Raw genomic sequence first — 14,376 nt, 5'->3', positions numbered from 1 at the left:
CATGCTGGATGACCTAAGCCTTCAAAGGTGAAGTAGAAGACCACATCTTCTGTTGGAGTGGAAGAGTCACAGGATCTGAGAGCCTGAGAATGTGGGTAAATCTTAGAGAAACACAGTGGAAAAGGTGGGAATAATTTAAGAGGACATGAAAGTGATCAGATAGAAATTTGCAGTAATCCCAACCAATAGGGTTTTTTTTACAGTTTCGGAATCAATAAAGAGAATAATGATAATGTCCTAGGTTTGGAGATGACTAATAGAAATGGCAAGTGGGCAGAAAAGTCAAGGGCCCTAGGAAAAGTAAAGAGAATAGTATAAAAATCCCATGTACTCATCATCCATCTTCAGTAATTATCTCCTCATAGTCAATCTTATTTTATTTTTACTTCCACACTCCTCCTCAATTCATTAGATTATTTTGAAGAAAATCCCAGATATGATACTATTTCACCTAGATTTTAGTATGTATCTCTAAGAGCTCTTAAAAAAAAACACAACATAATCACAATACCATTATTACATCTGAAAAACTAAATTCTTAATACAAATATCCAATCCATGTTCAAGTCACTCTAATTGCTTCATAATTTTGTATAGTTTTGTCCAATTCAGAATCCAACTGGAGTGTACGCACTACATGTGCCTTATAGGTTTTTTTAATCTTGTATATTTGTTTTATTTTTTATTTTTTTAACATCTTTATTGGAGTATAATTGCTTTACAATGTTGTGTTAGTTTCTGCTGTATAACAAAGTGAATCAGCTATACGTATACATATATCCCCATATCCACTCCCTCTTGCGTCTCCCTCCCACCCTCCCTATCCCACCCCTCACAAAGCGCAGAGCTGATCTCCCTGTGCTATGCAGCTGCTTCCCACTAGCTATCTATTTTGCCCACTAGCTATCTATTTTACATTCGGTAGTGTATCTATGTCAATGCTGCTCTCTCACTTCATCCCAACTTACCCTTCCCCCTCCCCACGTCCTCAAGTCCGTTCTCTACGTTATAGGTTTTTTAAGTTTCTTCAAACTTACGGTTTTCCCTCCCACTCTTTCTTTCTTTGCAATTTGTTGTTGAAGAAACTGGAAGTAGGAGACACACTCAGATATGCAACCTGGGCTAGATTTCATAGGGCTTTATAGGCCATTGTAAGAACTTTGGGTTTTAAGTGCAGTGGAAAGCCATTAGGAAAGTAAAACGTCATCTCAATTTTTTTAGCCTCGTTCTCATTCTGGCAACTGTGTGGACAATGAATTATGGTAGGCAAGAGTGGAAACAGTCAGAGCCATCACCATCTCTAGCACTTAGGCACTGCCCTTAGTCTTGTATCTCTCAGTTACTACTTCACATGAAGATTTTCCTGTTTTCAAGATAATCAATGACTACATTGGATGTATGTAGACGTTTTCTACCAAACAGCTCTCTTTGGGACAAAAGACAACCTTCTTTTTGGGATTCTTGATCATGAACATGAGTGAACATACAGCAGATTAATCTTGGCATGGCAGGGAATAAGCCGTCAGCTGCTCTGAAGTGCTCCCCTCTGTGCAGAGACAAAGTGGACCTTGGCCAGACTCGCCAGTATGAACTGAATCCCACTGTTAGCAGCTTGCAGCACAAGCCTCACTGAGTCTGCTTGAGTTGGCAGCATTAAAAGAAACTCAGCCCTTGTTAACTATCAGAGCCAAATGTCCCATCCTGTTTTTTTCCCAGCTGCCACTTCAAAATAAAGTGAATGTTTCAAAGTCTATTGAGTACTGCAAGCAGAGCTCAAAGATTTAATAAAAACACATATTTCAAAGAGAATTCATATGGAAGCTTCTGAGATTGCATGTTGCTGATAACATCTGAAATGTAAGTGCCAGGAAAGGGCCTTTCCTAACCCAGGATAATTAATAATAAAAAAAAAATTGTTGTATTCCTCTGTTTAAAAAGATTAAAATTTCCAATATCCTCTAGAAGTCACAATAACAGTTGTCACCATGAATTATTTTTTATAAACATATTTCCTGTTTACCAGTTCCTTTGGAACTTTGTTGCATAGTCACAATGGAAAGCCAAATAATGTGTTGGTTGAATGGATTCCATGTCAGACTGCTTGGGTTTGAATCCTAGCTCTGTCCCTTTCTTAATTGCATAACCTTAGGCAAGTTACTTAACCTCTCTGAGTTCAGGTTTCCTCCTCTAAAAAGTGGAGATAGTAATAGGACTATGTCATAGGCTTGTGATAAGCACTAAATGAGTTAATATCTGCAATGCATTTTGAATGCTAACAATAGTTAATGTTAGAAAGTGTGTTACGCATTATTAGCTACCTCCAAAGTTTTAAAATGTTGTTGAGGCTACGTTTGGTTTGTTTTGTTTTTTTAATTTTTTAAATGCACAATTTAGTGGGTTTTGGTATTTTCACATAGTTGTGCAACCATCACCACTATATAATTCCTAGTCATTCTCCACTTCCTGACAACCATTAATACACTTTGGGGCTCTATAGATTTGTCTACTCTGGCCACTACATTTAAATGAAATCATAGGATATGTGGCATTTTGTGTCTGATTTCTTTCACTTGGCATAATATTTTCAAGATTTATCCATGTTGTAGCCTATATCAGTACTTCATTTCCTTTTAGGGCTGAATAATATTCCTTGTATGGACATACCACATTGTGTTTATCCACTATGTGTCAGTTGATGGACATTTGGGTTGTTTCCAGTTTGGGGCTATTACAAATAATGCTTCTATGAATATTCACATACAAGTTTTTGTATGGACATAAGTTTTCAATTCTCTTGGGTAAATACCTGGAGTGGAATTCCTGTGCCACGCGATAACTTTACTTTTAACTTTTTGAGGAACTGCCAAACTGTTTTCCAAGGTGGTCGCACCATTTTATATTCCCACTAGCAATGTATGAGGGTTACAATTTCCTTACATCCTTGTCAACACTTGTTATTGTTTGTATTTTTTATTATAACCATCCTAGTGGGTGTGAAGTGGCATCTCACTGTGGTTTTGATTTGCGATTTTGCTAATGACTAATGATGTTAAGCATTTTTTCACATGCTTGTTGGCCATTTGTATACCTTTGTTTGAGAAATGTTTATTCAAGTCCTTTGCCCATTTTAAAATTGGGTTATCTTTTTATTGTAGGATGTAAATATTCTTTATACATTCTGGATACAAATTCCTAATCAAATATATTATTGCAAATATTTTCTCCCATTCAGTGAGTTGTCTTTTCACTTTCTTGATGATGTCTTTTGAAGCTCAGAAGTTTTTAGGGTTGAGGAAGCCCAACTTTGAAAATTTTCTTTTAATACTTGTGCTTTTGGTGTTGTATCTAAAGACCATTGCCTAATCCAAAGCCACAAAGATTTATGCCTAGGTTTTCTTCTAAGAGTTTTATAGCTTTAGTTTTGTTTTTTTTTTAATTAATTAACTTTTTTTTTTATAGCTTTAGTTTTTACATTTAGATCTTGAATCCATTTTGAGTTAATTTTTGTGTATAGTACAAAATAGGTATCCAAATTCATTCTTCTACATGTGACTATCCAATATGTCTATCCTTCCGCCAGTACCACACTGTCTTGATAACTGTAGCTTTGCAGTAAGTGTTTTTTATTTTTGGCCACACTGCCTGGCATGTGGGATCTTAGTTCCCCGACCAGGGATTGAACCTGTGCCCCCTGCAGTGGAAGTGCAGAGTCTTAACCACTAGACCTCCGGGGAGGTCCATGTAGTAAGTTTTAAAATTGGGAAATGTGAATTCTCCAACTTTGTTATTTTTTTAAAGATTGTTTTAGTTATTCTGTGCGCCTTGCATTTCCACATGAATTTTAGAATCAGCTTTTCAATTTCTGCAAAAAAGCTTGCTGGGATTATGTTGAATCTCTAAATCAATCTAGAAAGTATTACCATCTTAATGATATTAAATCTTCCAATTTATGAACATGAGATGTTTTTCCATTTATTTAGGTCTTCTTTCACTTCTTTCCACAATGTATATGGTTTTCAATGTACAAGTCTTAGATTTCTTTTGATGCTATTGTAAATGGAATTGTTTTCTTAATTTCATTTTTGAATTGTTTATTCTAGTATATAGAAATACAACTGATTTTTGTGTATTGATCTTGTATCCCGCAAACTTGTTGAACTTATTTATTAGCCCTAATATTTTGTGTGTATGTGTGTACTTCTTAGGTTTTTCTACATAGAAAGTCATGTCTTCTGTGAATAGATAAATTTTTACTTTTTCCTTTCCCATTTGGATGTCTTTTATTTCTCTTTCTGGGCAAATTGCCCTAGGTAAACCTCCAGTACAATGTTGGACAGAAGTGACAAGAGAGAACATCTTTGTTCCTGATATTAGGGGGAATCTTTTAGTCTTTCATCATTAAGTATGATGTTAGCTGTGATTTTTCATAGTTATTCTTTGTCAGGATGAGGGAATTCTCTTCTGCGTCTAGTTGTGTGCTTTTGTCATGAAATGGTGTTGGCTTTTGTCAAGTACTTTTTCTGCATCTACTGAGATGATCATGTAGTTTTTTCCCTTTCATTCTTTAATATGGTATATTATAATGATTGATTTTCATATGTTGAACTATTCTTATATTCCTGAGATAAAATCCCTCTTGATCAAGGTGTATAATCTTTTTAATATAATACTGGCTTCATTTCACCAGTATTTTATTGAAGACTTTTGCATTTATATCCATAAGGGATATTGGTCTATAGTTTTCTTTTCTTATGTCTTTGTTGGTATCAGAGTAATACTAGCTTCATAAAATGAGTTGGGAAGTTGGAACAAATCTAGGAATCTGTCCATTTCACATAGGTTATCTAGACCTATAATTGGCATATAATTTTCATAGAATTCCCTTATAATCTTTTTTTAATTCCTGTAAGGTTGGTAGTAATGTCCATGACTACATTTGTGATTTTAGTAATTTGAGTCTTCCTTCTTTTGTTCTTGGCCAGTCTTGCTAAACCTTTGTCATTGTGTTGATCTTTTTCAAAAAGACAGCTTTAGATTTCTTTGATTTTCTCTCTTGTTTTTATATTTTCCATTTTATATAATTCCAGTCAGTTATTATTTCCTTCCCTCTGTTTGCTTTCAGTTTAATTTTCTCTTCATTTTTTAGTTCCTTAAAGTATACAATTAGGTTATTGATCTACAGTTTTTCTTCTTTTCTAATGTAGGCAAGTGCAGCTATAAATTTTTTTTCCTGCTCCAAGACTCTGCCTGTTGAGAAATCATTAAAGGCTAAATGCATGAAATATAAGATAATGCTTAGCATCCAAGGATCTTAAAGTATTAACAGGACACAGATTTTTTTTTTTTTGGAAGGGAGAGCAAAACCAGAACACATTATCATTACTAATGGTAAATTTGTATTATTATCTTTAATATACCAACTAAAAGCTATCAAGCCTAACATTATTTTCAGAAGTAGGATATAAATGATAAATATATAACTTATAATCTATCTCTCCATTAATTCCTCCCTGTACATCAGCCAATATTTTCCTTATTCCCATGCTGATATATTTTTCTCAGTCTAGTAATTTATTTATTAAACTAATGGTTGCATCAGTATGCTGTTTATTAAGACTTCCAATGAAATAAACTAGAACTAGGCTAACTTTCTGTTCCCCTAATTATCATGTTTTTAAAAACCGTTTTTGGAAGAGAGTTCCTACTAAGAACAGCTAAATAAACAAAAATTTTAAGAAAGAAATATATACTGGAAAGTACCTCATCATTCAAGTCCCAACTCAAACACAACTTTTCTTTGAAGCCTTTTCTGACCATCTAGAAAATTATGTGTCTCTATAACCTTCCAATACATTCTTTTATAGGATTTGCCATGTTTTTTTGTTACTGTTTGTGTTATTATAGTGTCCTCTCCCATAGGCTGTTAAACTGTGAGTTCTAGGAGGGTGAGGGACAATCTTTATTCATCACTGTGTTACCAGGACCTGACACAGTGCCTGGGACTCAACACTATTCATCTGGGAACATGGTTACCAACCAGTTCTGGGATTTTAGCCACGAGGATATGTGACACCTTGGAAGTTTGTTTCACATCTTTGGCTTCTCACTTACCCACCATTGTCAAAGAGTTTGGGGTTGTTATTGTCATCTTCATTTTAAAATTAGAGCGACACAATACAGAGAAGTTAAATGACTTTCCAAAAGTTACATAATGAATAAAAGTCTAGTCTATAAATACATTTTCAGTCATCAACGTTCTAAAATGATGTTATGCTCTTCCCTGAGGTTGCTCCCATAAGGTGTCAATTAATGAATCAAGATAATGCTTTTTGTACTATAAGGCAAATATCCCTAAAGTAGAAGGAAAATGACAAATTTTACAAAATTTGTTTAGAAGAAAGTCTACTGTTGTTTTAAACTTTCCCTTTAACCTGGTGTCAAAGCTAACTTTTAGATTGTTTCCTTTTGTTTCCATTTCTTCTACCTTGGAGGTAGAGTGCTTCCTTCACTACTGCTCTACTGCACTACTACTACTACTATACCAATATATTCCAGCAGAGGGAGCTCCAAGTGTTTTACAACTATTACTATGGTGCCTTTGCTTCCTCCCACTGTGCCTATCTCAAATACAAGTTTTGGCTTAATTCTGGTGCCAAGTCATTGAATGGGTCTGGCTTTCCCCTGGGGGTATATTAGGAACTGGTAGGGTTTAAAAAACCTGAAGAGAGAGACTCTGTGTTTTATCATACATCTTCATATTCCATTAAGGAGGTCATATTTAAATATACAATATGAAGTATAGAACAAAATTTTTAACGCTTGATTTGCTATGGTTAGAGATCATGATAGATGATGATTCACTGATAACAACCATGCTTTTTCCCCCACAAAGATGTAGCTTATCCAATTCATCTCAAAGGATGACACAAGGATATTTTTACATTTTATTCATTTAGCAGATCAAATACTTAAAAATATCTCTACAATCTACACTATGGACCCAGAACTCATCCCACTCTAAAATCTAGTGGTACATCCAAGACTTTAATGCTGATTGTGGTAAATTGTTGGCTTGCCTGTGTTTTTAGTAGTTTACGCAACATCTAAATGATAACAAAGAGTGCATTGTGGAGTGCTTCTAAAAGATTCATTTAGCTTGAAATAAGCATTTTTAAAAAAACATTTATTTAAAATAATAAATCAAAGAATAAAAAAAGAAGTGGAAAAGTACTGAGTATCTTCTATAGGCTGGCTATGGTGTAGGCATAAATGGTAACATGATAACAATTTCATTTACAAAAATCAATTCAAGTAGACTAAGGATTTAGATATAAAATGTAAAACTCAAAAGTTTTAGAAGAAAATTTTTTAAGTCTCAATTGGAAAGTGTTTCTTAAAGGAGATATAAAAACCTCAACCCATTAGGTAAAGATTGATAGATTTTATTATCAATACATTCTAATTAAAAACTGATTATCAAAAGATATCATTAAAAAGTAAGAAGCCACAAACTGGAAGAGGTTTAATACTCAGATAATGAACAGAAGATTACTATTTAGAATATTGAAAATTACTCCTAAAAACTAATCAGAAAAAAGAACAAAAATCCAATAGAAAAATAAGGAAAAAAATTGAAGAAGAATTTTGCAGAAAAGGAAATCTAAATTGGTAATAAACATATGAAACATTAAAATCTCATTCATAACTAGATAAATTCAAATTAAAACCAGGAAATACTATTTATATTTACCAGATTGGCAAAACTTAAGAAATCTGGCAAAACTAAGTGCTAGTCAGAGTGTGGGACGACTGATATCCTCAGAAACTTTCCTAAGTGTAAATCTTGGAAGACAATTTGGCATTATCTAGTGACATCAAAGTTATGAACACTGTGAAATCACAAATTCCACTTCTAGAGAAACTCTTGCATTTGCTATGTAAGCTTGTACATGTCACAAATGTACATAGCAGCGTGGTCTATAATAGAAAAAAAAACTGGAAACAACTCAATACCTATCAACAGGGGGGATGAATAAATTATGGTATAGGCATCCAATGCAATACTACACAGTAGTAAAAAAAAATGAATAAACCATCAACAAGGACAAATCTTACATATAATGTTGAGCAAGAAAAGCAAGTTGCAAAAAAATACATATAATATGATATTGCTTATTTAAAGTTCAAAAGCATGCAAACTAAATGCAAATAGGGTAAAACTACAAAGCAATACATGGGAATGATAAACATACATTCAGGATAGTATTTACCTCTGTGGGAGAGAGAGAGGAATGTGTTTGGAAAGGAACCCTCAGAGTAAGACTTTAATTATTTTTTATACCTTATGTATACACATATACTGTTAAGTGCAGGATAAATTTAATTATTTTAAAATATTGAAAATTGTACGCATAAAACTCTATTAGCTCTGAAGGGAGAAGTCCTCTAGATAGAATGTGATGGGTCTAAATTAGAGTCATGGTTGTAGAGATAAAGCTTTAGGAGAAAATCTGTGAAATATTATAAACAAAGAAAATACATAATCATGTTTGATTGGATTTGAGTACAAAAAAGAAAACAAGATTAAAAAGAAGCTCTGCTATTTCAGATTTTGGAGGCCAAGAGAGTTTAGATGGAACTGAGAAAGTTGGGAATGGCAACAGATTGGAAGTCAGGACTCAATATGCTGAAACTGAATATTGATAGGAAAGCTAACCGAGAGATGCAGTAGGTTGCTAGGTTGCTTTCACTGATGTGAAAGGTCATTGGTACAGGGGTCGAGGTTAAACTTAAGTGTGAATTAGATATCTGAAGCAAGGAGAGGTCAGAGGCCTTTCTTAGGACTGTTCTTGGAGGAAGAATAACCAACCAATTAATAAAAAGCAATGAGATCAACACTGTAAAGCAATTATACTCCAATAAAGATGTTAAAAAAAAAAGCAGTGAGATCATAACCTCCAGCTAGTATTACAGCAGCATTGTCTTCCTACAGTTGTCTTTATGTACAGAAACAAGGCAAATCATAAAAAAAGGAAAAGAATGACCAATGGGAATATTAAAAAGTTCATCCTTGTTATTAATCACAGCAATGAAATTAATTATTGGCAAAGGCTTAAAGAAGAAAATAGAGTTGATAGAACTGTCAGGAAATAAACAATCTCATACATTGCTGGTAGGAGTCACTTAGGTAAGATGTCAAAAATCTTTGGAATATATGTGTTCTCTGATGTAGCAGTTCCACTTTTGGGGAAGTACCTTGATGATTTAGTTAGAAGTTACATTTAGTTACAAGTTACACAACCTAGTAATTTTTTTTTTTTTGAAAACTGAAAAACTCAAAATAACTAAAAGTGAAACTTGATTAAAGGAACAGTAGTAGTAAGTCCATACACTGAAACACTCTGCAATCATTTTTGAATGTTGTTAAACAAAAATATTTTTTGACTTGTCAAGTTATTCAACATATATTCTTCAGTGGGAAAAAAAAGCAATTAAAAAAGCCTACATTAATTCATGTAAAGAAAATGTTCCGAAAGGATACACAGCAAGATATTAACAGTTGCTATTTTAGAATAGTGGTGTTATTTTTATTTTCTAATTTTTCAACAATAAGCATATATTGCTTTTATAATAAGATAAAAAAACACTAACTTTATTTTTAATTTTTTTAAATGTCTTTGGAATTTTTCTTAGGTGGATCAATAATATGTTTAGATATGAAAGCAAAGAAGGAGGAAAATGTCAGGACATAGAAGTTATATCAAGAAAAGTACGGGGCTTCCCTGGTGGCGCAGTGGTTGAGAATCTGCCTGCCAATGCAGGGGACACGGGGTTCGAGCCCTGGTCTGGGAAGATCTCACATGCCGTGGAACAACTAGGCCCGTGAGCCACAACAGCTGAGCCTGCGCGTCTTGAGCTTGTGCTCCGCAACCGCGATAGTGAGAGGCCCGCGCATCGCGATGAAGAGTGGCCCCCGCTTGCCGCAACTAGAGAAAGCCCTCGCACAGAAACGAAGACCCAACACAGCCAAAAATAAATGGATAAATAAATAAATAATAAAAATAAGGAATTCCTTTAAAAAAAAAAAAAGAAAAGTACATCTTGTATATTCCTACCACAAATGGGTTGAATATCATTGGTGATGTCACATCATTCTACCCTAGAAGTAAACTTGAAGGTAAGAATTTAAGTCCGTATTTCATTTGGGAGGTGATTCCAAGAAGCACTGGCAGCAGCAGAGAGGGAGAGAGAAAAACAAAGGGAAGGAAGCTAATTAAGAATGAATTATCATGTAGATCAGCCCTGTGGGCAGCTGGGCTCAAACCCCAGGGGAATTCTGGGAAACCGTGTAGAAGGTACCTCAGAGTTGCCCGCCCCCTCCCCCCATCAGGTCAGTGAGGTTGCTTGATTTTTTTGTCACCAAGTCCCTTCAGTCACTATTTTAGAGCTGCTTGTGGGGAGATTGGAGACTGGAACTTCCCAGCACTTCTAGCCTCCCCTGCCTTTGGGCTAGTGAGGCAGATAGAAAAAGCCATCAGGTAAAGAGTTGCAGGTGTCTGCTGATGGAAGCCTAGCTTTGACCTGCATACTCCACTATCCAACTTCAGAAACACCCCTACAGACACATCTAGACTTCTTGTGCTTTCTAATGGTGATTTTATTTATTTATTTTTATTAAAAAAATTTTTTTTACATCTTTATTGGAGTATAATTGCTTTACAATGTTGTGTTATTGTCTGCTGTATAACAAAGTGAATCAGCTATACGCATACATATATCCCCATATCCCCTCCCTTTTGAGCCTCCCTCCCACCCTATCCCACCCCTCTAGGTGGTCACAAAGCACCGAGCTGATGTCCCTGTGCTATGCGGCTGCTTCCCACTAGCTATCTATTTTACATTTGGTAGTATATATAAGTTCATGCCACTCTCTCACTTTGTCTCAGCTTACCCTTCCCCCTCCCCATGTCCTCAAGTCCATTCTCTACATCTGCGTCTTTATTCCTGTCCTGCCCCTAGGTTCTTCAGAACCATCTAATGGTGATTTTAGATGATTTTTTCACCTTGAGGGTCCACAAAATAATATGAAGGTATAAGCATCCTCTGGGGCAGGTAGGGGGTGGGGATAAAATGAAGGAGGGAATTAAGAAGATTACAATTTGTTTCAACTGGTCTGTGCTGAGCACTGTGTTAGGTGCTGTGGAGATAGAACAGAAGCATAACTCGTAAATTCTGGTCCACAGAGCTTACAATATAACAGGATGCTTATATACATTTAAAACATTTAAGTGACAATAAAGGCTGTATATGGTTAAGTGTCAGTGTGAATAATGCAGCTAAAAATGCCAACTGAGGAGAGAAACATTTCTGTATTTAAAAGTGGGTCATACACTTGAATCCTAGACCAGACCAGTGGATTATATGACAGTTGAAAATGAGGGTAGGTGATAAGCCCAGCATGAGCAAAAATGTCAGAGCAGGTGACTGAATATCTTCCAGTTGTCTTTCTAGATCCCTCTTCACCCTTCTCTATACAGCTTTGTGCCAGAAAAGCTACGTTGATGGACAAAATTAACAGACTTCCTTGTCCACCGGCTTCCAGAAGCTGCCTTTGGCAGGGGTTGTCACCTGAAGTCAAAGAGAAGGAGAGGGAGATTGGGGTACTTCTATCCTAGCACCCTTCCTGCAGGGGGTCATCAAGGCTTTATTACAGTCAGCAGGCCTCTACACACAGCTTTCTCTCCCCTCCAGTTCTGGTAACTGCTCTCTTACTAGCTCAGGAGTACTGCATGCTCCTTTTAGCTTTTCCTAGAACCTGTCCACACCTTTATTAAATTTGCCTCAAATGGCTCATTAAATGTACCGTGAGTTTTCTGCCAGCAGCCTGCCTGAGAGGGTGAGAGCGGGCTTCTTGGGAGGAGAGAGGAGGGAAACTTTTGTTTTTTATATAAATTTATTTATTTATTTATTTGGCTGCATTGGGTCTTTGTTGCTGCGTGCGGGCTTTCTCTAGTTGTGGCGAGTGGGGGCTACTCTTCGTTGTGTTGCGCGGGCTTCTCATTGCGGTGGCTTCTTTCGTTGCAGAGCACTGGCTCTAGGTGAATGGGCTCAGTAGTTGTGGCTCGTGGGCTCTAGAGCGCAGGCTCAGTAGTTGTGGCGCACGGGCTTAGTTGCTCCGCGGTATGTGGGAGCTTCCCAGACAAGGGCTCAAACCCATGTCGCCTGCATTGGCAGGCGGATTCTTAACCACTGTGCCACCAGGGAAGCCCAAGAGAAGGGAAACTTTTGGCAGACCTTGAGGAAAGGCTTCACATTGAGAAGTAGAGGCAGGTAAGATGGACACTGCTTTTAAATTTTTTCTAAAGAAAAAAGGTAGTCCAGATTTAAGGACAGTAGCCTGAGTGAAGTTTAAAACTCCTTGACTGACATGTAAATGACTGCTTATCAAGGCAGCACGCAGCAAAGGTGATCACATATCTTCTATCCTGAGCCCTCTTTGGCCTCATCTGTTTTCTATTCAACAGTTGTGAGCATAAAGCAAGAGTCTTTTTGTGGCACCTCCAACCAGGTAGGCACGGGCTTCTGACTCAAGGCTCAGCTGATGATAAAAGTAGCAACTGAAACTTCGCATATAGGCTGAACAACAGGCTACTCTATTCTAATAACCCAGTTTTGCCTCTGAAGAAATTGGCTGAAAGTTTTTCTTTTGGTTCTGCTTCCTTGAAAATGAAATGCAATTATAATAATATCTCTTTTTCAAAGTTGGCTTATAAACTTCCAAAGAGAATCACTTACAAAGAGGATCTGAAAATTTGAGCTTCTTTCTGCACCATCTGTGTAGGGATTATGAGTGCATGAGTCTGTGGTTACAGGAGAGCCTGTAACCATTTAGGGGAAAGAATTACAGCCATTTAGGGGAAAGAATTACACCATCATCCCAAGGTTGCAACATGATAAACTCAAAGTATTGTCTTAAGGTTTCTGTGCAAAATGGTCAAGGCCTAGTGGAGTAAATTCACATACCCTATCTGATTACTCAACCCTGGTTTATCTCTTTCAATCAATGGTTTTCACCTGCTGATCTCTTCCTGTCTCCTGACTGTTGTTCCTCCTTCTCCACTGGCCCAGTGAAAGAACAGTCCTAAATTGCTAATTAATAAGGAAAGAAAGCCTGCAAGCCTGGGCAGTCCACTATGCCGGTTCTAAAATTTAGAGGCAGCCACATTTTGTTTATCACATACAAATATTATCCTTTTCACAACTGGAACTTCTAACCCTGAAAGGCTTGTAGCAGGACTATTTTCGTGGCTCAGTGGTCATGAGGGACCTAGGCTCTTTCTGTCATTCTTCCATCATCCTGTACATGACTTCCACCCTCAAATAACCTCATAGTCCAAGGTGGCTGCTAAAACTCAAGCCATTATTTCCAGGAAGAAAGAAGGATAAGAGAGGTACCTTCCAGCTGAATCAATTCCCTTTAAGCAGCCATCCCTAAAGTCCCATGCAACACTTGTACTTACACCTTATGAATAGAACTCTTGTCAGGGAGCGTGACAAATAATTTGTTAGCTGCGTACCTAGTCATCCCTTCAAAAAAACTGGGGTTCTTTCATTAATGAAGAAGGCAGGAAGATACTGTTTAGGAACTAGCAGTATCTGCCATTCTGCATTGTATTTTAAAAAATTCAAAAGAAAAAAGAAACCTTTCAGGGATAGAATTTCTTTGAGAATGTGAAGATGATATCAGAAAGCTAATGTAATATAGATCTACAGTAGTCTTCATAGAGATCATACATTTGGAATAGTATTGGAATTGAAACACAATTACATTTGTATCACTGTACCACTTTCTACCATACATATGGATACAACTTTGCTCAGAAGTGTATTGTATACATTTCAAACGTTGGAAAACAGAGTTTCTCTAAATGTGTTTTACTAATAATTAAAGTCAGGAGACTTCTCGAGTGTGGAGGGATAGAGGCAAAATGCTCTCATCCTGTTATGTCACGTATTGCTCAAGAGAAGATTCCACAGCTCCCACAAAGGCAGCTTGAAAGTTCAACCATGTCTAGGCAGGTTCATGGGAAATGGAAAGTGATTTAACTTGGGCAGGATGGAATAGCCAAAGTGAAATGTTAAAAGCGGAGGGGAAAAAAGCAAACCTGAATTAAATGATACGTTTTAAAAACTCAGCAACACGGGTAATTTTCCAAAGAAATAATTTAGTGCACAACCTTAACTGGCAGTGGCTATACCAAGGATGCCTTCTGTTTTAGCTCTATCTATTGACCTGCCCCCAAACTACCCCAGATAAGTAATCACTCTAAACAAGAACAGTGTACCTGCTCTGTAAACATATCCTCAAGTACTGTC

Source organism: Balaenoptera physalus (assembly GCF_965194825.1).
Source record: "Balaenoptera physalus genome assembly, chromosome: 5".
Lineage (NCBI taxonomy): Eukaryota > Metazoa > Chordata > Mammalia > Artiodactyla > Balaenopteridae > Balaenoptera > Balaenoptera physalus.
Note: the sequence above shows the minus strand (reverse complement) of the source record.